Raw genomic sequence first — 24,001 nt, 5'->3', positions numbered from 1 at the left:
TTTATTGGCAAGAAAACTGGAAGAAGAAGGCAAGTGGGGCTGAAGGCAGAGTTCCCATCTGCTGTCAAATCCTGAGGCTGTACCCTCTGCCATTCCCTGCAGATTTGGCAGGTTATCAGCCAGGAAAAAAAGCATCAAAAACTCGTGTATTTCTGCATGGGGGTTCTGGATTTCAGTGGAAGTCTTTTCCCCATTAAGACAGTCAAGCACAGGAACAAGCTGCTCAATGAGGATTTGCAATCTCCATCCTTGCAGGTTTTGAAGTCCTAACTGAATGAAGCTCTGAGGATCCTGGTGTGATCCCAGAGTTGACCTCTCTGAGCATGAAATAGAATTGCAGACCTCCTGAGATTCCTTCAACTTGATTATCCCATGATTTGAATCCCTCTGATCCTTACAGATTCCCACCTCTTTCCCAGGCTACCCAAATGTACTGCTCCCAAATCCCTCAGTCATTTTGTATCACCAGAATGGCAAGAATTGAAAATAGTGACCTTTTGTGCCACCAGCAGAAGATGATTCAGCCCCAGGATTATCAGATTCAACAAAATGTTCTGGGTTTGAAGCTGGTTTCCCCTCTGCCAGAAGCAGAGGGGAGAAAGCTCTCTTGAAGAGCAGTCAAACCCCACCTAAGTTGCAGAATTCCTGGCATGAGCTGTCAGGTAAGAGGGAGTTTCTAAAGCACAATGCAATAGGCTTCAGCATGGTTTGAGGCATTCCAGACAAATAGAAACTGCAACAACAAATACAGGCCTTATGCATGAGAGAAATCACAGGCAATGTATGGATCTGGAGTGCTGATTACAAAGTGAAATATTTAACAAAATGAAGGAAAAAACCTCTTTCCCACTTGTATTTTTCTTCTTTGATTTAGCTGGGCTTATTAAAGTAGGTTTTGTTTCAAGGGAATGCTGTATTTCAGCAGCTGGAATTCCTTTTACTCTATTAAGTAAACTACAGGGAGTTTCGTAAGGCAGTGCAACTAACTCACACTGGGAAAATTAGGAATGCATGCATTAGTGATAGCTAAATGTTTCATTGCTAACAGTGGAATTAAAAAGACCTCCATGCTATTTTAGTACTACCCATATGCAGCAAATCTGCTGTTAGATGTGATCTGTCCTGCTAAAAACAAGGAACTTGGACAATGGTGAAATGCCCAAGGTCATGTCAAGACAGAGCTGGAAATAAAATCCAGGTCTCTTGATTGCCTGTGCAGAGATGTATGTTAAAACAATTACCATCTGCATATCGGCCTGAATAATTGATTGTTTAATTCAGTATCTGAATTAAAGAATGGAGTGGGAAAGAAAGGAGGAATTGCCTTCCGTTAACCTAATATATAATAATGTTTTTCCTGCAATAAAGTGTTTCCTTTTGAGCAGATGGAGGTATTTTGCCTGAGCTAAAATGAAATTCAATGTTTCATTTATTTATTTTTAATTGAATGAGCTGGCTTTTAATTCACTATGCCTCAAGTTGCCTCCAATAAAAAAAAAACAAAAAAAAACACATTCAGACTTTTCTAGCAATTCTCCTTCACTACTCAAAATTTTCAGCCTTAATTGTTAGTGAGGTTCAGTCTGAACTCAAAACTTTTTTCATTCACTGCACTTTCCAGATAATAAATAACTGGCCTGACTAAGAACATCTTGCTCTGGTGTAAATAATCCTGGCTGTTGTGGAAGGCACCAGTGTAAAAATGCCTTGACACCTGTACCACTTCTGGCAATTACTCTGCAGAGTGAAAGTAGTCAGAAAATCTGACTGAGTTTTTCCTGCTGTGTTTTCAAGAGGCTCCCCAGTACTGCAGAGCAGGAGTATCATATTCAAACTCCCCATTTCAAACTGGGGAGATTGAGCCATGAGGAGGAACTCTTACTTTCCAAAAGAGAAGCTGGAAGTCTCTCCCACGAATACCAACATCACAGCATCCCCTGGCCCTCTTGGTCTGTCTGCTGCCTGAATCCTGTGCGTCCCCTTGGACTTAAAATCCCTGTTTTAACTATGCTTGTGACACAGACAGGAACACCCAAATGTGGATCCAGGACTGGCCCCACTCACTTGCTCCAGTCTCATTCCGGATGGGCAGCCAAGCCCCAGAGAGCCCAGTTCCTGCACACACCCTGCTCATCAGGCTGCACTTGCTTTCCCACACTGCATGGAGGAAGCAAAGCAGGACAAGACTCTGCCTCACACTCGCTCTGCATGTAAACCCCCAGTGCTGTGCTCCAGGCTTGAGGTATTCCTGAAGCACAGATGGAAAATAAAGAGCTGACAGAACAGGAAGACAGTGTGGTGGTGCAGACTTGGTGCAAAATGGAAGTTTCTGTACCTCTTGTCCCAAGAAAAGTGCCCCAGGTCTGTAAGTCACTTTGCTAGAAAAACACTGTAAAATTACTCGAGTCAGTTCTTCTGGGCAAGAATGATTAGAGTAAACAGACGCTTCTGGGGCCATAAAATCAGCTGTGCTCCATAAGACAGAAAAATTGCAGAGCCAGGACTATACCATGGGACAAAAGCCTCACAGAGTAAGTGATTTTGCCATGACGAGAGTGGTAGCTGGAGGCAGATAGGGCAGGCAAGGGAAAATGAAGCAGGAGCATCAGTGGGGCATAGTCTGACCTTTACAGACCTTTCTTAACCCTACACTCACCCCTCCCTGCAGAAACAAAAATGGAAATGAGTAATGCTGATGCCTATTAGAGTTGGAGCATTGTCTGAACGAAGAAAAGTCCTGTCTTCTCTGTTCTCTGGTAGGAGAAGGGGTAAAGGGGTATAGGACCTCAGGGACTTCGGTATGGCAGGCACAGGCTTTGGGCTGGCAGCATATCCCCATCACAACCTTGCCTTCAAGATTTTGTGAGCCACATGCAGCTGAAAGATGGGAGGTTGTTCTGCTGCAAAGAGCACAAGGACAGGAGCTGGAAGCTGGGTGGGTGACACAGGGACCCCACCCGCTGGGAGAGGACTGGATAAGTCATTGCATGTAAGGGCAGCTGCTGTGGGAGATGTCCTGAAGCAGCACACTGAGCAGAGCTGTCCTGCAGGACCTGACACCAGGCTAGATGCCTTTCCTAGGTCCTTTCTCTAGAAGCTGAACTATTTGATTATGCCCCATCCCTGGAAGTTTTCCAGTTGAATGGGCCTTGAGCAACCTGGGCTAGTGGAATGTATCCCTGTCCATGGCAGGGGGTTTGGAACTAAACAACCTTAATATCCCTTGCAACCCAAACCATTTTATGATTCTGTCCTTTAGCAAATACCATTTTAGAGTTCTTTGTTCTCCCTGGGGATTTTTAAGGTATCTGAGCAGTCAATCAGAGCACAAAACCCCCATCAAAATTCAGCCAGAATTATGCCAACTTGGTGTGAACGGTCAGTTCATTCTTCTCATGCCTCGGTGAAGCCTCAAAGTGTAAGGACAGAAATGCAGCAGGGATTTGGAGAGTTATTAGTAAATGAGGGAACTTTGCACATTCAGGTTTTATAGACACACATATAGATACACATTCATAGGGATGCCAGGTATAAAATTGGCACTGCTAAAGGCATGCATGGACTCACACCACTCATGCACTGCACCACTGCTTCAAAATGCAGTCTTTGCTTGTGCAGTGAAAACAACCAGTTTGTCACTCTTCTGATTTTACAGCACCAAACTGAAATCACAGAATCTTTTGATTTTTAGGTGCTACAGGTTAGACCAGCTCCATGTGAATCCTCAGGGTCACAGGGATCTACATCTGAAGAGGAACATTTTGCAGCGACCTATTACTCAAAGTAGTTTCTAGCTTTTTTGCCAGAAAAAGGGCATTCAGAAAAAACTGACATGACAGCTGGAGGATGTGTACTCGGACACTTACACACAGCCACTATTCATGTTTGTCAAAGCAAAGCCAGTGAACACGCAGAGTATTTTTCTCCTGTGTGCACCTCTGCAGTTATTTTCCATTTTTTCCCCCAATTGCACCATAAAAACTATAACCTGCAAAAATTCGAGTCTCCAAAGTGAAGATGACAAAATTTGGATTCTTAGCAACCACATATGTAATCCGCAACATTAATAGCCACATGGACAGTATCAAATAACTCTACTTGGAAGCATTTTACAGCTGTCTGCAGATATGAATCTGTTGTAGAGAGAAAGAAAGAAAAAAAAAACCTTATCCAAACATGTTGCACATTTTCTCTAATACTGTCCTCAGAAGCAAAAGCATTTTAAATCCTGAGAGCATCCTTCCTTAAGTTAAACGTGTTGTGGTGGTGCCTGTGTACACCAGTACTGCATTACATCTGCATTTGTATAAGGAAGAGCCCTCCTCTGCGTGTGAGATTTATTCCAGAGTGTGTGGCACCAGTGGTGTGAGATATCTGCTTGCCCAACTAATGAGAGGAGACTTCATTTAATTCCTACAAATGAGTTTATCCTACACAGACCCTGACATGATCTGTAGTTACCAAAACTGCCAATAAAATGTAACCTTGTGCTGTAAAATCAGTCTTTGTCTTAGGAGCAAGGTAATTTGAAATTAATACAGACCATCTACTTGCAGCTACTTTAAAGATGACAGTTAATTAACTAGAATTAAAACTAAGTCATTTAAATACATTAATGTAAGAAAGTGTATTCTCTGTTCTGATTGCTTTTTAGAATACACAAATATCCCCCTCAATGTGCCAGTTAATGCATCATCTTCAGTTTAAGACCATCAAAGCCTCTTTTAATTGTTGCTAATGTTCTGTTTACACCAGATTAATATCTAATTAATTGTAATTTGAATATTTAATCTATCTGAAAAGTTTAGATGATTTTTTTTTTTTTTCTATCAGAGGCTACAGCTTCCCTCCAGTGGTATTGAAGGCACAGTTCAACAGATTGCTCTCTGGAGCAACTCCTGCCACTCCTGCTCCAAATTCTATCCAGGGGGGGTTATACCCCACCATCACGGCCGGTCCCAAACAGATCCTTTTGCCTCTCCCCTGCAGCACACTCCTGACTGGGGAGTGCTAGCAATCCTGTTCCAGGAAGGATTGTGCTCCTGGAGTGTCAGTTCCAGAAAGGTCTCAGTGCATTGCCAGCCTCTTCCTACTGAAGAACTGGTCCCTTGCGGGATGCTTTAGTGATACCCGAATACCCCATCCAGAAGGACGTGGCAAGTACAGGGGACTTCCCCAATGTCATCCCCCTGCCACCGATAGCAGGGACCACTGCCGCCTCTTTGCCTCAGCCATCCCTTTCCCCAACTTAGCTGTCGCTGCTCTCAAACTAGAGGATGGGAAGGAAAAGAAATTCAGTCCGGTGGCTCTCCGGAGCAGGATAACGAGGGGAACGGGCAGCTGCGGCTGCCAGGAGCTCAGCATCCCGCTGCCTGCCCCCGGCTCGGGCTCTGCCCCCGCAGCCCCCTGCACAACCCCTCTTCCCCTTCCCTGGGCTGGCAGAGCGGACGGGAGCTGGGAGAGAAAGCTGGTCTGCCACAGTGCGCTAGATGGGATTCCTCACGGGGAAGTGGAGGGAAAGGGAAAAGGAGAAACCCGCGCGCACTTTCCCTTCCAGTGTTCCCCATCTGCCGCGCACTGGAAAAGCCTCTTCTCCCCCAGACCCCACCGGGCAAGACCGGGCACGGTAATTTGTGCTCTCCGCAGGGCATTGGGAAAGCACCTCTGCGGGCAGCCCCGCTCCCCCCGCGCTTCCCTGCGCTCCCCCCGGGGTCCCTCCGCCGCGGCGGCTGCGGGAGCCGAGGTGCCCCCGCCTCCGCTCCGCGCTCCGGAGGATGCTCCGGAAGATGCGGCGGAGCGGGCATTTGGTGCATCGCTGCCCGGAGGGGGTCGGACAGGGTGGGCTGGGGGTCACTCACCTCCCTGCAAGGTGACCCGCGGCGCGGTGCTCCCGCTGCGCGGCCCGAGGGCGGCTCAGCGCCCCGGCGCTCCGCCCGGCAGCATCCCCGCGGCGGGGGCGGCGGCGGGGACCGGGCCCGGGGCTGCTCAGCGCCAGCGGAGAAGGGGCTGCGCCGCCTGCACCGCCTCGGCGGCACTGTGGGCTCGGGAGGAGGAGGAGGAAAAGGAGGAGGGAGGGAGGGAGAGAGAGGCAGGCGGAGGGAGAGAGGCAGGAGAACAAGCCCTGCGCGGCAGCGCGGCCAACTTTCCTTCTGCAGCGCAGCAGGAACAGCCTCCCATCCCTCGGTGTGTAACCCCCGCCCCGGGTGAGTATGGCAAAACCCTCCCCTCTCTGAGCCCCCTCTCCTCCTCTTCATCGTCCTCCTCCTCTCCAGGCCTTCTTCCCAGCCAGGTCTCCTCTGCCCCCGCACACCGGAGCGCAGCGAACCTTGGCGGGCACCGCGCCCCCGCTCCAGCCCGGCTGCGCCCACAGCTTGCCCTGCTGCGAGGGACTCCAGCACTGCTCCCAGCCGCCAGGGCACTGCCAGCACCCCGGGACAGCACCCCAAACCATAGGGAAGCTCCAGCACGTCTGGAGAACTTTCAATGTTTGTGGTTTATTTTTCAGCGTAATGACGAGCGCAATGTGCTGCAGCCCACGGCATTGAGGGGTGTTCCCTGTTTCCTAACAATTCTGCGTAACAGGGGCGAGCCGTACTCATTCATTCCTCTTTTCATTCCCAACAGGCCTGCTCGCCAAGTCATTTGCCTAAAAGCTTCTCTGCCACCACTTCTTTCTAGATACTTCGACATCCACAGCTCAAAATGCTGTTGGGAAATCACATGTTCTATTTAGATCACTGCTTCCCTTTGCGCCTACAGGGACAGGGACACGAGGATGTAAAGCCCTGGTGCATTTTTACTGCCTCCACCTCTCCGGGTTACAGCCTTTGCCTCTCACTGCCTGCTTATCATTTGTTATTCACAGTCCCAAAAGAAGGCATGCCAAATCTTTGATGAAGGAGAAAGTTCAAGAATGAAAACACACGTTAACTAACTTCAGCCCACCTTCGGGCTTTTCTCCAGCCCTGTTTTCTGCTCTTCAACAAAATTTTATTGGTGTTCCAAACTCACATTGTGTTTAGTATATCCTAGTGGTATTCATGGACGATTTTTCTCTCCTTCTAAATATCTGGTCCCTTGTTCATTCCTGAGTTGATCCAGACTGCAGGGAGGTTTTGTATCTCAGAGAAAACAGTTTCTTCCATAATGTAATAGGCACTGGGAGACAATTCATACATATCCAGCAGAAAGAAATAGCCCCAAATTATGATCACCCTGATTCTCCAGAGTGTTTTTCACCTTTACTTTCTTGTGAATAGAAGTCTCTAAATCACCATCATTATGCCTTTACCAAGTAACAGTTTCAGGCTTTTCCATCCTGCTTGTACAGGGACATAACTTTAAGGGGGATTGGTTTGCAGCCAAAGGTATTTCAGCTCCTACAGTGCAAATTCATCAGTCATCACTGCTATTGATTGGAGATACCAGCTGGTTTGAATGGATGGTGAACTCCTGATGAAATACATTTTTTTAATGACCAAATGTGTTTTTGAAATAGGGAGAAATCCAAACAGGTTTGTAGGGATTTTTTTTTTTTTAAGGAAAAAAACTCATTTATGCAGAATGGACTGAGGAAGAGATTTCTGGATCATCAAGTCGAATTTTCTTGCTTCCAGGATGTTTGTTTTCTTCTGATACTTCCAGAATATGTTGGGGTTTTTTCCATAATGTTTTCAAAGTGAGATTCAGTGACATCAGGGAAGTAATAATTTCCTCTAACACTGTTCTTCTATGTTTGCCAGTCTTCCTGAACCAAACTAAGCACGTATTTCCTTCAGTCTAGGATGATCATGAGACTTTGTATCCATGAGGAAATCTGGTTTCATTTGTTTTACTTGAATTCTGCAGCAGAACTAAGAAAATCTAAGTAGAGGAGCAATCCCAATCCAACAATGACAGGAGTTGCAACCATTGCTACAAACCAGGGCATACTTCTCCCTTTTTTTTAGTCCCCTTCTCTTGACCCAAACCATCAAAGAATTTACCAATAATTAACTCATAATTAACTGAAGTTAATTATGCCACTTTCCTATTGCACTACATTTGCCATAAATTGTCCTGTTCTTTTTGCTTGAAAGCTGATGGCTGTGCTTGGTTTGGTTTTGATATTTGCAGCTCACTGGTGCCCTGCAGATTTTTGGAGAAAGTTCTTCAAATAGTAACAGAAAAGGCCTTGTGGTGGGGCAGGTGAACTGCAGCAGGCTCGTTTGTGATTTCGTGGTTTCTTTTCAGGTGCAGCAGCGTCACTGAGAGTCCTCCTCAATTCCAGGTTGTGCAATGCATCCTTAATGCATTGTGCCAGCACATTTCACAGCTTCTTGTGACAAGAAACTGGGGGTCTCGTGTCTAGCAGCGGTAACTAACCCTTTATTTTTGTTTCTAAAGGTGCTTTCCTCCACAGCTGATGGAGATGGACCTCAGCAGGAAAGTTCCTGTGCAGACAGAAGCACAAAGTGCTGCGCTGACAGGGATCAACATAAAGGGATATCTGAAAGGGGCAAAGATGGGGAGGAAGAAAGTCCATCTCCCTGGCTCTGATGGCTGTTGGAGCAGGGCAGCCCATGATGGCTTGTGAGCCTTCATGGTCCTTCAGTTTCTGTCTGTGAGGAGCTAGGGACTGGGAGCCATCAAGGCAGGATGTCAAAAAATATGCCACCTGGAAGCAGAAATGACCAGATACATACAAACAGCTTTTCTTACAGAATGGAGGTTTATAGGAGTCAAGGAAGGGATGAGACTTTGCAGGCATATATCATTATAGCTTCAGGGAAATCATTTCACCACGAGTCACTGTGAGCAGGGCTGTTAAAGGGCTAGTGCTGACCCAACAATTGGCCACTGCCTTCAGTGGAAGCAGCCTAAGGAACAGCACCTGGCTGGGGAGTCACACAGTCCTGATCTTTGCTCCCCTGGGTGCTCTGCACCACAGTCTGGGAGAGCCCTTGGAGACACAGCTGCTCTGAAAGCCTCAGCACCAAACCACGCGGGAAGCAGCACAGCGTGAGAGCAGGAGAGAGTCCTGGTCTGGGAGCCACACATCCAGTGCTGCAGGAACAGCTCCGTGGTGGCCAACATTCCAGGATTTCAGCAAAATCATTAACTGGTGCATCCACTGATGTGCTAAATGCTCGTGGGAGTGTCACGTTACGCTGTGCTCCTCAGCTGTCCAAAGCCAGAATCTGGGTGTGATGCACGCTCGGCACATCGCGGTAAGAAGGTGGAGAGGCAGTGCCTGGCGAGTGCTTGGTGGTCTGTAGGAAGAGCAGCAGCACCACCTATCACTGGAGAGGGAAGGACAGAGGACACACCAGGTGCTGCTCCTCCTGCCTCTTCTCAGGACAAGACTAGAGCCTAGATTTTCGGGATCACCACAGAGAAACTTCCTTCTAGCAGAAGAACTCGGCTTAAATCTTTCACTGTACTCCTGCTAAATCTTCCTGTAGTGCACAGCTAGCAGAAGGAGATTGAGGGGATAAAAAGGTGAAGGTTTTGGAGAATGGCTGAGAGCTGGAATTTACAGTGGTAATGAACCAGAATAAAAATAATAACCTTCAGGTCTACAATACCCAAAGAATTGCTCATCCCTCAGAGGGTACAACTAGGCCCCAGGATACTGTGCTCCAAGTTGTGCAGGGCTTTTGTCTCATGGGTTCTGTCAGTCAAAAATCCTGGCACCAGAATTATTAGTTTGGTCTGAACCATATGTAGCTTGATTATAATTCAGAGTGATGGAACAGAGCAATCAGGAAGTAGCCCAAAATCTGTAATTTCTTCTTGCCAAAGGCAAAAAGAATCTTTCCATGTAATTGGATCCAACCCCAAAGGCGTAGCCAGGAGTGCTTTTAACTTTCTGAGAAATAAAAATTGGTTAGCTGGAATGGCTGAGCTGTGTGGGTGCCGAGGTTCATGTTGATTTGTTTGCTGGTAGTTCTGAAACCAGAATAAAAATGAGAGTTTGGATTAAGCCAAGCTGAGCACGTTTTATACGTACTCTGTATTCACAGCAAATCGACAAGCAAAAGATACAATTTTTTGGCTGAGTGAATGATGTAGCTTAGCTCAAGATCAAATGTTTCATTGCTTTGAACTCTTTATAAACTGAATATGCATACTTACTTGCAACAGAGGAAAAATCTAAACACAATCACTGTCTGCCTAATTAAACCAGAAGTGGCAGCTAGATATCATCTGCCAGGAGGATGAAGGAGGTCTTTGCATCGGGTGCTAAATTAATTTGGAGGGACCTGTTAGGAAAAGTGGGACAGCACTAATCTTTTATATATCCCAGTCTCTAGGAAGGGTTGTCTGTGTCTCCTTTGCTTTAGACAAGTTGCTTGAATTCAGCCAAAGCAGCCCAGTTTCTCATATGTCCAGGAGCTGAGAGACACAGAGGCTCAGAAAAAAAACTGCACTGCTTTTCTTTTGCCATCTGTGCCTTGCCTCACTGCATACAGTGCTCGTGTTTGAACTTCTTGGGATTCTTCCAGGAAGCCTTACAGCAAGATCTGGCACCAATGCTTTCCTGTCCAAAAGATGCTTTTTGACCAGTATGGGCACCTCCAAGGGAGAGGGAACTGTGTCATTTTTGTGTTGCCTTGCACTGGCCTTTGGAGGTAGAGAGGAAAGGCACAGGTTAGTGCTAATTGAGATGTGGCCATCTGTCAGACAGAAAACGTGCCAAGGCCACCTTGTGACTTTTTTATAAAGGAAGGAACAAGCCGCTGGTGAAATATTTAGATTAGACATTGAAATGAGTCAACAAAATATCTGAGATTATAAAGTTCCTCTTGGATGTGATTAAGGATCTTTGAGTTATCTAGCATCTCACATTTAATGCCTTTTCATCCACAGTGAAACTGCTTTGTTGAAATCAGACACTTTTTTGGAGCTGAGTGCCATGAAATTTGACCCATTATGAATTGCTCAGGCACCCAGTATGTAGGAACCTGTGTATAAACTTGGTAAGAGACAGTACTTTCCCCAAAAATCAGATACTTTTTGTAGCCAGGACAGTAAAAGGAGTTGGAGGCATCTAGTCACACAGGGGATCTCAAACCTGGATTTATATCTGGGCATGCGGATGGGTTAAATTAATTGCTGATGGGTAAAGTTAAATTAAATGGATTTCAGATTGTCACATTGAGTTGGTTCCCCTCCTTAAAGAAAGATTATTGGGCATGTGGAGGAGCCCTGGATCATCTGAGGGACTCAGCACAAGTCATCTGTGGGATTAGCAACACCCTGATGTAGCAGCTGGAAGCAGAAGGATGCTGAGCTGAGTCTTCTGAGGGTGATTCCCAGTGTGGCAATTATGATTTAAGGAGAATGCCAGGATATTTTCTTGCTGCCTGCAGCCTACACAGTGTAGGTGAAGCCCCATACTTAGAAGCCTCAACAGCAGCTGTGAACAAAGGACATGACGGGTTCCAAATTCTCCATCATCCTGAAAAATACCTATCTGCCAGGAAGGCTCATTGAATTAACTGATTGAATTGCAGAGGGGAACATAAATTTATTTTTATTATTAATTTCCCTGTGCTTACCTGTCTTTTAGATATGATGAATGCGGGTTTTTTTTCACATGGAGTAACTTCTTAAGAGAGAGGACAGGTTTTTTCCAAAGCAAATGTCCTAACAAATACCCTAGAGGTATTCTGGAGATTCTCTGCATGTCCTGAGTGATGGAGAAAGCCTAGGAGCTTGTGTTCCTAGTGCCTTAGCTCCCTGCTCTGACTATGGAGATGTTTTGAGGCAAGAATGCTCCTCATGTCCTACCCTAGCCAGAACTTCCAGGCTCAGAGCACCAGGGCATCAGTTGGGATGAGTACAGGAAAGTTCCTCAGGAAGTCTGGAGCCTCAAAGACCCTTATCATTCTAGGGAGATAATTTCTTTTTTTTTTTTTTTTTAAAGCATGGTCTTGACTAGAAGGCAGCTTTTTGTCTCTTGTCCTTCCTGTTCATGGGAAGAGGTCTGGATCCCAAACTCCTTTTCCTTTTCACCTTACTCATCAGTGTCGAAAAATTCAGATCTTTTTTTCCTTACAACAAAGGGATCACCTGTAGTTTGTGGTTCTCTGGTGGTCTCTTTGTATATTACAATATATGTTTGCATATATAGCAGAATTTTGGGATGTCTTCTCAGGAAAGAGATCTGTAGTGGAAAAGGAAGACATTTTCCATCTAGAGACAATATTAAAGGTGGACAGGGATATGTCAGGGCTCTGGTGTTCAAGAAAAATCTCCCAACTGAAATCAGTCAAGGGTTGTGCTTCCAAATTAATTGCATGCTTCTGTCCTTAGCATCTGGGCATGGAATCAAAACTGATGAGCCAACAAAGCAGCACTGAGCTGCTCCTCAGAGTAGTCACCATCAATAACGACAAATACTAGGAGAAGTACTCTTTGAAATTCAAATCACAAGGAGCATCATTTAAAATGGAACGCGGGGGGAGCAGAAATACCATGCACCATACATTAATTGTCAGGCATGTGACAAAATCTTCAGTGTTGCTGTTACTTAGCATCATAAAATTTATTCCCAGATTATTAATACCATACCAGGGATGAAGTAATTAAACTGGCAGTCCATTCCCTCCGAACTGGAGGCCAGGCCTTCAGCTGGTGTAAATCAGAACAGCTACACTGCAGCCACTTGGTTTTACAACCAGTTGGGAAACAGAGCCATTTATTCTACAAAAGGAGAGCTGAAAAAGAACTCACCACTCCATGTTGTCCCTTCTGCCCCAGAGTGAGGGTGAGCAAGCAGGGATAAAGTCACTGCTCACCTGGAACCGCTCCCAGAGCACACTGCAAACAATCTGGAAACAGCTCCCAGCGGATTTAACAAATTAAATTTGGAAGGTTAAATATTTAATAACATGCTAGTGGTTTCTTCCAAATTGGCACACCATGTATCCTATTCGTTTTATACCCAAACCTACCAGAAATACTCACAGATCTCTTATGGCAGAAATGCTGTGTTATGTGGGTAGGAAAAAAGCTGATTTAGAATTCATCACCCTGCCCTCCCCTTTCAAGCCCTCTTGCTTTCTGCCTGCCTTTCTGGATACATTTGGAGTCATTCCTTCAGTCTGACCCAAATTCTTAACCTCCTGTGGCATCCCAAACTGCCAGAGGTACCAGACATGCGTCATCTTATTGTATAGTTGCACAAAATGTGTACATGTTCAACAACCACTTCTTCCAGATGAACTTCTTTGGACTTGCTTTTTTTTTATTATTTTTTTTTATTATTATTATTATTATTATTTCTAAGATAGAGTTTTACACTCTTCTGTAGTCAAGGCTGAGTTTTTCAGGCACCATCTGGCCCTGAAATTTTCCATTAAAATTGCTTTTCAGCATAAATTCTTTGAGGTTTTGGGGTGTTTTGTGGTTTTGTTCTCTCTTTCTTTCCAGCAGGTGTTTGTTCTCATTGAGAACTTGGCATCTTCCAAAATGAAAATTTAACCTTTCTCCACAATGTTTAGGTGTTGCAACTCCTCATTTTTTCATTTATGGAAAACTGCAGTGTTTAAGGGCATGTTTTGTTTTGGGCCATCTTTTTGGAAGAAATATCACAATTTCTGATTAAGAACCTCTCCATATTTCACAGCTCTTTCCACATTCCACAGGGGGCTAACCAGTTAAAGACACTTTCAATGAATATCCCAATACTTTTGAAGTCCAAGTATCTGTATTTTTGGTGCTAGATCACTGCCAATCTTTTTCTTGTTCTTTCTTTTACTACTGCCAAAATATCACTATGTTACACCAGTTTTTATGGGTGTCTTGGAAATTTTTCTTTGCTTGATTAGTACAGATTCTCTCTTTCACAATAACTTGTCTCCATTTTAAATGCCTCTTACCTGCAAGCAATGAGTCTGCCAGCTTCAGCCACCTCTTGTAATCTACCTGTTCTATAAATTACTGGAATCACTGGGACAGGAGCCCTCCTCTTTCTTACATTTCTGTGTAATATTTACAATGGAGGCAGAGACAATCTAAGACTTTGGGATTTACAACAGCCACTGCTTCATAATTAATGAATGATAACAATATTGAAAAAAGTGGCTTTTCCCTCCTTTTTTCAGTCCAAAATTTTCATTTTCTCCAGGGAAATAGATGTCAGGGTCCCACTGGGGAATTGTCTACTGATCACCAAGAGTGACCATCAAAACTTAAGCAAATGTTGCTGAGCAGAAATCAGTCCAGGCTGCTCAAGACAGTTGACAAGGCAGAGCTGCCAGACCTGAATTGCCATGTCCAGCACAGTTTAACCTCAGAGGTGGTCAGTCAAAGCTTTGTCACCTCCAACTATTGGAATGTCCAGCTACAACATGCCTCCAGAGAAGGCAAGGAAGGAGACATCTGCATTTTGTGTAAAACAGCTTCGGCTGGGGTGAATTGGCATGGCTGATGTGATTTGACTGATATTCATTAGGTAACACCCTAAGGATCCTATGGCCCATGACCCTATCCTAACTCTACTCTTTCAAAAGTATAAAACATATGAACAGTTGGCTTTACACTTAACAAAAATGGAAGTGTGCCTATAATCTCAGTTTTTCATGCGCCAGAAGACTTGCATGCAGGCTGCAGAGGCTGTGACTTCAGGTGGTTTAGTAAGGGTTTATGTTTGGTCCATCTTTCTTCTCTGTCTGAACACATCATTATCATTGCTTCATATTTTTGTGGACAAAGCTAAGGAGTTTCACTGGAATCATTCTCTGGGCTGCACTGAAACTGTAATGTCTCATTTTTAGGGCCAGTTAAGTGGGATCAGAAAGTATTCAAGCATCTTGGAAAAATCTTGAGGAGATTGTTGACTTTGATCCCTGAAATCTGAACCTTCAAGGAAAATGTTTGCTGCAAAGCAAATTTAAAGACTGCTGAGGTGCTTTGATGGAGTGTGTGCCTTGGCTTTTCTCCTCCTGCCACTGCTTTGCTGCTAGACAATGTTATGCCTTGGCTTTTTCAAACACAGATTTTCCAATTGTCTCAAGTATCACCTGGAGTATTCCCCTAAAATCATTCCTAACACTCCTGTCCTGGGTAGGACACAATACTTCTCCCATTGAAGGATCATGAATTTCTCTAATTCCCTTGGACTTGGGGGTCTGCAGTTTGCTCCACAATGACCCTTGAGCATCGTTTTTTCTCCAAATGTAGTCATTGTAGAAGACTTGTGTCCATTTTCATCTTAACCCAGCTGGTTCTCTGGCATTTCAGTGTCAAAGCAAACTTCAGTGACGGAAGTAAGTTAATTTTCAACTGTATGTTTCAGTATTTCCAGCTCTTGGTTGAAGTCAGAATTTTAAAGACTCACAGAATCACAGAATATCTGTCTCTGAAGGGACCCATAAAGGCCATCTCGTCCAACCCCCTGCAGTAAGCAGAGACATCTTCCACTAGACCAGGTTGCTCAGAGCCCCTTCCAACCTGACCTTCAAAGTTTTCAGGGATAGGGCACTTATCACCTCTCTGAGCAACCTGTTCCAGTGGTTCAACAATTTCACCATCAAAAATTTCATCCTTATACCTAATCAGAATATCTCTTCTTTTAGGGCAGGTTTCTTCAGAGCTTTTTATTTCCTAAGGGAGAATAAAAATCACCTCAGTGACAGCACAGGCTTGATGTGGAGAGGCTTCAAAGGAGCCTCAGGTCCAGCTGAGATGCTGCCCATGGACATCAGAGGTAAAGGCATCACTCCAGGAATTAATGTGGCCCCTGACCAGACTGTCGGATCCTGGCACCAACCCACTCCAGGCTGGGAGATGATTTCCACTGGGACACTGAGAGCTGTAGTTTCCAGCTGACCCCAGATTTGGGCCCAGCAAGAAATGCAGTGCCTCAGAGAAGCAGCAACTAGAGCTCTGTAACCAGAATCTCAGCAGTTTGTCCTCACTGCTGGGTGAAGTTGAGTGGAAGCTGAGGCTGAGAGCCCAGTTGTTCTGTGGAGCTGGGACAGCCCTGGCCAAGTATGGGAGGCTGCGCCAGAGCAGTTGCTTTGTCTCCCTCGCCCTTCCCACAGGTCCTGTGTCTGTCCCAGCACGGATGCTGAGCAGGGGCCAGTGGAAACCCTCAGCCAAGCACTGAGCAGTTCACGCTGTTGCCTGATAGATTTTAAGCTGTGCTTACTTGGCAGCCCCCTCAGGACCGGTTACATAAGACTGGACATGTTTGTTCCTAACGCGGCGCTGGGGCTGGTAAATCCCTCGTGTGCTGGGAACAGCTGAAGAGCCTGCATTTAAACCTGGAGCTGCAGCACTGCTTGGCTCACACTGCCAGCTCTGCCCTCCACTCCCAGGGCCCATGGTGGGTGGGACAGCAGTGTCACTGTCCCCAGCAGTGAGACACTGTGGTGAGCAGTGGCCAAGTCTCAACTGCTCAGCTGCTGTGAAAAATGCATATTTTAGGATTGGCTTTTCACAAATATTAAAATGAATATTATATGTGTAATGTTAGAAAGTTATGCTGTGTTAATTCTCTTAAGTAGTATGTTAAATATAGTCTTAGGTTACAACATAATGTTAAAATAGAAACTCTGTGATGCAGAATTTTTTTACTAGCTCAAGCAAAGGATAAGATAATCAAGAAACTCTTCACACAGAGATAACAGCAACAGGACAAAGAGTTACTGCCTCCTTATTGGAAAAGGCAAACATTCTTCTACCTTCTCTCCATCTTTATGGAACCACCAGGATTAAGGGGAAGGAGTTGACAAAAACCAGAGAAATTCTTAATTTGCAAGGAATTTATGCATCATGTATGAGATATATGAATATGCAACAGGCTATTGCTTTTAAGGTTATTCCTTTGTTCACAAGGCATACTTGTTGTGGCTTAAGTGCCCGAGAACATCCAGATGTCCGTAAGTCTTTGCTTTTTATTGTCTTGTAATTGTCCTAACTCTAAATTTTTATTACTCTAATTGTGTTACTATTTTTACAACCATTCTATTATTATTAAACTTTTAAAATTTTAAAAACCAAGTGATTGGCATTTTTCAGAGCTGCCATCTTTTCCCCACGAGGGTGGCTCGAGCAAGGGACATCTGTGTCTCCATACTTGTGTTTGTGGCCTCTCAATGTCTTCTTGGGTGTTTCCCCACTTCAGGGAGCTGGTGCTTGCTTGCTTTTCAAGTGGCAGGTACTCCATCCACTAGGACTGGGTAAGAAAACGCATTGCAGAGTCCTCTTGGGATTTGTCCTAGATTGCAAATTAAGATGCATTCTATTTGCCGTCTGTTAGAGGTGTGGCAGTTATCTGCTGTTCACTGGCCAGTTTTCTTCATCTCTCCCACAAACCAGTCCTCCCCCTGAGGAGACATCTGCTGTTAATGGCCTATTGAATGTCACTGCATGGCTGATAAAAGTTACAGCATCCCATTGTGAGATGCTCCTAACTGGATAGAATCTGAGTTTTTGGGACACCAGACTCAGCCTTTCCACTGGATTCCCAGAGGAACAACTGGGTTTTTCTACTGGCTCTTTAGAGGAAGATTACACCCTTCCACAGGATCACTGTTCTGATAGAAGCACATCTGCCACTCCAGGAGGACTGCAGCCATTCCAATTTGGACTGCTATCAACACGCTGACCAACAGGGTGTCAGGTTGTATTCTGACTCTGTCAGTGTATTTTCTTTTGTATTATTGTATGTATTTTGTTTGTTTGGGTTTTTTTCCCTTTTCCTAATAAATTGTGTTTCTGACTTGGAGTCTCTCACTGGTTTTGTTTTCAAACTAGAAAAAGGATTGCACAGACCTGATGCTGCAGGAATCTTTAAAATCACCTTCACATGGGATGAGGAGTGTTTCAAACCTGTTTGCACTCAAAATTATGTTCAGTTGGAAAAAAAAGGCCAGGTAGAGGAAAAAACCTTCAAAGATCCCTTGTCAATACCACACAACCTCATTGTTTTAAGTTTTGCCTAATTATCTACAATAACACAGAAGGAGAGAGGCAAACTATGCCACCCTGGTGAGATCAGTTGTTGTCTTGCCAGATTTTCAGAACGAGCCTCTGAGGAGTCTCAGAAAAGAGAAAGGATGGCACAGCAAACATGGCTGAGTTGCAAAACAGCAGCTTTGATGTGTGAGATGGGAAAAGCTTCTTTTTGGAGGGAAAACAGTGTATTTTACTGCAGTTTTTCACAGTCCATTCAGTAAGTGAAGGACCAACCACTACAGCCAGCAGCATGGGCCAGCATCTCAGCTGCAATGGGTGACAGAGTTTGTCAATCACTCCTCGGGGTATCGCTGCTTGCTCTTCCCAGCATCCTGCCAGAAGTGCCCTGGCCAGACAGAGATGTTGGCAGCCCTCAGCCCTTTGCACAGCTGCAAGGAGAAAACAACAGAGCTTTCCCAGCCCCTGCAGCAGCCTACAGCACCCTCTGTGCATTTCTTTGAGGTTTCTAGTCACAGTCCCATCAGAGCTATGGAGAAACCTGAAGCTGCTGTGGGGCAGTGGAAGTTTTGCTCCTGACCTGCCGATCTCCCTTTTGTCATTACTGGTCTGCTTGGACCCTGGCAAAAAGAACTCCAAAGAACAACTGTTTCCTGCTGGTGATGTGAGATGCTATTAATCTGTGCCATGCTGGAGTTGGAAGCTCCCTGTCACACTGTAAATTTGTAATTGGCTGCTATCCCTAAGGAGAACCTGACTGGGCAGCTGCAATCTGATGGCACTACCCAAAGGGAGATGAGGAAGGGCCATATCTTTCCCTTGGGGAGAGAGCTTTGACTGTTTAGAGGATGATGAGGAGGATGGGGAGGCTTCTTAAACTTTTCTCAATAGCTCATTTCAGTAATTGAGACTCATACTAGATGCATGCTTAAGCAGCCCATCAATCTCAGCTCTATATGCCACCAAATTACTGACAAAAGGATGGGCTAGGCTTGAATAATAAATCTGCCCTAATCATCACATTAAGGGTTATCTTCATGGGTCTGCTGTTATAAATCTGGTTATAAAGAAGATACTAAATAAGGAACATTGAGGGGAGTTTTATCCATGTCAGAAAGTATTTTCTGAGTTGTCTCAGTATGCAAAGAAAGGCTGGGATACATGTATCTGTTGAAACATTTCAGTCAATTTATTTCCAGATTAGTTCTTTCTAACTTTTGGTCCTTGTGGGGCTCAGTCTTTCAGCTCTCTTGTTCCCCAGCTCGTGGCTGAGGGTCAAGGGATAGCAGAGTCCTCAGCACTTCTCCAGGAGATGATTAACCCCATGCCAAAAAAAAAAAAAAAAAAAAAAAAAAAAAACCAAAAAAAGCAACAAACAAACAAATTGTTTAGAAGTAAGAGGGACCCCAGAATAAAAAGAATTAATATTTAAACATCTGAGTTGTATGGACTGGATGATCGGGTGATGCCTTCTGCTTCCCAGGGGCCACATTAGAGATCTGGCCATGTCCATCTCTGTGTGGTAGTCCAGTGAGCAGAACCCAAGATGTCTCTTGGGTTCTGGGGCCTGCAGACATGGGATGGCAACTACTGTCAGCCCAAAACTTACTCTGAATAATCTTCCAGGTCCACTGAGCTGGGTCTGGCTTGGATCCCTCAGTCCCAGCCTAGGAAGGTTCTTCCAGCTCTTTTCCAACTCCTGCTCTTCCTGCTCTCTGGAGTGAGTTGGAGGAGTAATGAGAAAAAGCTATTAGCTTCATAAAGCTCTTCTCTTCACATTCATTTTTTTAGACATACACTGTTGGATTTTTGCATTAAGGAGGTTTGAAAAGCTATTCACACAAAAGAAAGAATCTGGAATAAAACCATCTCCACAGAATGCCTTTTGCATTCATTCTTTCCACTAAGACAGAAGGGTTTGTACTTAGCTGCAGGACCTCTCTGGCATTGCCTCCAGCAGCATCTGCCCCAGGTAGATGCCTGGAGCAAAAGCTGCAGACTGACAAGAGCAGCCAGGAGAGCTGGAGAGGGTGCTGTGACTGCAGGGCTGCTGGGTAGGGCTGATGAGAGTTACCTCATAGAGGGGTCAAATAGATAAATAGTCAAATTTGATTCATATTCTATTTGATTAGTAATCAAATAGATTAGCTATTTCCATTGAGTATGAAGAGGCAACTTACTTTTTAAATTATTTTAATACCTTAGACAATAGATATGCCAGGAAAAGTAGCCTGATTGCATGAACTGGACTACCCCAGGAATGGAAAGGGTAAAAGAGGTTTGCTGTATTGGGAGATGGAAGCAGTAAACACAAGGGCAAGTGGGATATGTCAGAGAAAAATCTACAGAACGTCATAAAGTAATGTTCTTGGGAGGATTCTGGGTAACAGGGAGTTTTACTTGGTCTATGTTATTTTGGAAATATAGTAAACAAGGTCCCTCATAAAATCAAAAAATGTTTTGACTCCCTAGCACAAAATTCCAGACGCTTCCCCTTACCATGGCTTTGACATATTCCCAAGCAACAGCATGAGGGATGAAAAGAGAATTTAGTGGGGCCAGAGCAGTGCCATTTACCCTTTGAGCATAGCCCCTGCTTAGTTATTGTCCTCATGCCTTTATGAATATCTTTGCATCTCCTAAAATTGTTCAGATTTGCTAATTTTTTCTTACAACCCTGTGTGCCCCAAAGGACAGGCTCTTCAAAAGGCAAAGACCAGAGGTAAGCAGCATCCTGCCTTTTATCAAAACCTTTCTTTTATGTGGAATTCTTGTATACACCTCCTAAACAGTGTGGAATTAAACATCCCATCTTACAGGTTGGCTTTAATTTTCATTTAATTTACTTGTGATCCTACAACTTCTCTTTTATTTCCAGTGCAGTGTGTCCTGAACGCATCAGTTTTATTAATATGGCCTGCTCACATGACCCCACAGTCTGCTGATCATCTTTGCCCTAAAGAATTTCATGTTCACAGCCTGTTTCTTGTGGTATCAATAAAAAACCCTCTTCTTCTTTTCTCAGAGAAAGGATGCTTTGTTTTCCACCTTCTTCTTAAGAATTAAAGAAAAAGAAAAGGGAGAAAGTAGGGAAAATCCAAATTCTCCTTTTGCCATTCTCTTTTTCCAGCAGTTCAGTCACTGTGTGCCACATTTGTTGTCTTTCTAATGTATCCCTACAGCAGGTTTCTGCTTCTCCACCAAAGTTTTGGCCTGTCAGCTCCCCACTGTTTATGCAGTTATCATTAAACGTTCCTGTCATATCCAAACCTTGTTGTTTTTTTCTCTTCATCTTTGCCACCACTCTGTAACCTGTTCTCACCTCAGCACAGGGTCATTAACATACAGAGCACGGCAGCTGCTGTTGTTCTTCTCATTATTACCATAATGGCTCAGGCCAGAGGAGAGAAGCAGCTTTAGGCACTGTGCAAATAACAGACAATCCCTGACAAAAAGAGAATGTTCAAAATAATCATTAAATCATTCCTGTGAGTATCCCCACTCTTCCTTTAAAATATTCATTTCTAGCCATTGGAAAGCTACTATTAAATGCAATGTGTTATCCTTCTGGCTTTTTGACAGTGTCTTGGGTACAGAGACAAAGGGGTGGAGCTTTTAGCCCTGTCTATTCTATACCACACACTCTCTTCAGAAAGTGGTTTTATTTGTTTGTGGTGAATACCCATCTTATGTGGGTAAAAATCTCTCTCTCTCTCTTTTCTACACTCTTTTATTTGAATATTATAAGAATATTCAAACTCTTTGTTTGAATATTCTTGTGGTTATTGTGATTTTTCAGTAAATTTGGGTTCCAACGTATAATTTCTCCCAGTGTTCCTCCATTATCAGAAGAGGTGGGGGGGAAGGGGGAGCAGCCTTGAGTGGGTTTAATTTCTCAGGTGGGTTTTAAACCAGCCCACAGAGCTGACTGTTGTGCACTATTCTTTCCTCAACACCTCACTTTCCAGCTACTTTTAGTAATGGCATTGGAGTTGGGGGTAGGTGAATCCCCACAACTCTTCCCTTGCACTGTTTCCCTTTCTCCTTAATTAATCTGGGGGATTGTCCATATTGAGCCACTCTACAGAAGTTTGGATTGACCAACGTGGCATAGAAGAGCAAGATTTGTGGCCTTGGATCGTAGTGTAACATTGGGCTGGCACTCAGGACAGACCTAGAGGATCAGTAATAAATCATGAAATAGGAGGGAGCATGGCAGGGGGGTGGAATCAGATACTCTTTATGGTCCTTTCCAGCCCAGACCATTTTGTACAATGGTTCTATGATTTCTCAGTGTGGGAGCTGGAGGACAGAAGTGGAGGTGAGACCTCCCTGGCTCTCAGAGCTGCAGACACCAGAGGAGGATCTCCTGGTCTTGGACAGGAATTTGCTCCCTCCATGCCTCCCCACATCCCTGCTTCATCCTCCTTCTGCAGCACATCACCCACCTATGGAGCAGCCAAAGTCCTAAGAGTCTTTTCCACCCTAAAAAAATCCCATTATTCTGTGATTGTATGATAATGGACATCCAGGAAGGTCCCCAGTGTCTCCTTTCCCCTGGTAATAATTCTGGGAGATTATTGCATCAAAGCTGTTTCAGTTCATTGCCTTACAATGCAATATTTCTTTGAATAGGGATGGAAGAAAGGGAGGGACACCATGGTGAGGGAACTTCAGGATGTGGAATTTTCAAAAACTGGGCTCTGTCCCTGGTTCAGGAGGTATTCTGTGGCCAAGACAGCATTCTTCACATCTTTAGGACAACCATAATATTTCTGGCTGGTAGAGGAACCCTTAATTGATCAATATATGGAAGACACTACATTAATGCAGTTATTGTCCCCAGAAAATAAAGAAAAGCTAAGAATAGCATAGTACATTTTGACAGAGCTTTTGTTTTTGTTTTTGTTTTTGTTTTTTTTAGGTTCAGTTCCTTCCAGTTTGTCTTTTTTCTCATCAGGAAAGCTTAATTGCCATTTTCACTTTCATTTCATTGCCGGGGCCAGGTTTTGGTGCTCTGTAGGCAGCCACTAATTGTTCAGTCCCCACATGAGATGAAGGTTTCTTGGTGCAAGGAGCACTGCAGGTATGGGTGGCACAGACCCTGCTCTGGATGGAGGCAGGGAATTTGAAAATTTTCATGGCAAAGGAGAGCTCTAGGATCCCAGCCATAAAGAAAGGCAAAGGCTTGATGGGGTAGCTTTCCCCACTTTTTAATGCTGTCAATTTGAACTGAAGCTCTTAAACTGCTTTGGTTTTCTATTGAAGTAATCCTGGGAGTGAAGACATGTCCTTAGGTCTGTGTCCCCAAGCTGCTGGATGCCCATTTCCATAGGTTCCCATTGGTGTGCCCAGCAGAGAGGCTGCACAGAGACAGGGAAGAAGATGACTAGGGAAGTTCAACCTCCAGGCACTCTTCAGTGGAGCACAAGAATGACCAGCTGTAGAGGGTAAACAGAAAACATCAAGTTCTCCATCCTGCCTCCCACTTGTTTTTAAAAAAGTATATTAATATTATATAAAATTATATCTAAATAAATTTTGTATAGTTAATATCAAAATTATACAGATACATTTTAACATATTTTTATAATGTTACATGAATTTTACACACAAAATTCCTGAATGTCTGTGAAGATTTTAGTAGCAGAGGAGGTATTTGGGGAACCGGACTGGAGGAGGAAGAGGAGGAACAGAAACAGGAGCAGGAAGAGCAGAAGGTCTACCCCTTCCTCCTGCCAGCCTGCTTTCCATGTTCCTTCTCACCAGATAGGCTGCAAGTCTGGGGCACACCTGGTACCTTGCTAACACTGCCTCTATCAGCAGCAGATTCAGAAGTAAGGTAAAATACTTGAAATTTATGAGGTTGAACATGTAGCTTGGCTCCCCTTCTCTGGATGGGAAGGGAAGTCCAGCCTGATGGGTGGAGTTACCTGTTAAATCTAAATAAGTAACGCTGGGAGGGAAGCTCGAGCTCTACACACTGGATATCAGCATTAACACTTCCCCCTATCATGGCCCATATTCCCAAGCAGAAGCATGAAAGAGGAAAAGAGAATTTAGTGGGGCCAGGGCAGTGCCATTTACCCTT

At 44.5% G+C, this 24,001-nt stretch overlaps 1 protein-coding gene across 2 annotated transcripts in view; it reads right to left on the bottom strand.

Moving 5' to 3' along the window:
• Positions 1–5,953, bottom strand: part of SYNDIG1 (synapse differentiation inducing 1) — a 55,770-nt gene extending 49,817 nt beyond the window's left edge. For both annotated transcript variants that reach the window (XR_013339657.1, XM_021540260.3), the window contains exon 1: positions 5,859–5,953. The gene's annotated coding sequence lies outside the window, so the exon portion shown is untranslated. The remainder of the gene's footprint in view (positions 1–5,858) is intronic.
• Between the last annotated feature and the right edge of the window lie 18,048 nt (positions 5,954–24,001).

This window comes from Lonchura striata, chromosome 3 (genome assembly GCF_046129695.1).
Source record: "Lonchura striata isolate bLonStr1 chromosome 3, bLonStr1.mat, whole genome shotgun sequence".
Lineage (NCBI taxonomy): Eukaryota > Metazoa > Chordata > Aves > Passeriformes > Estrildidae > Lonchura > Lonchura striata.
This window is presented reverse-complemented; position numbering and strand designations above follow the sequence as displayed.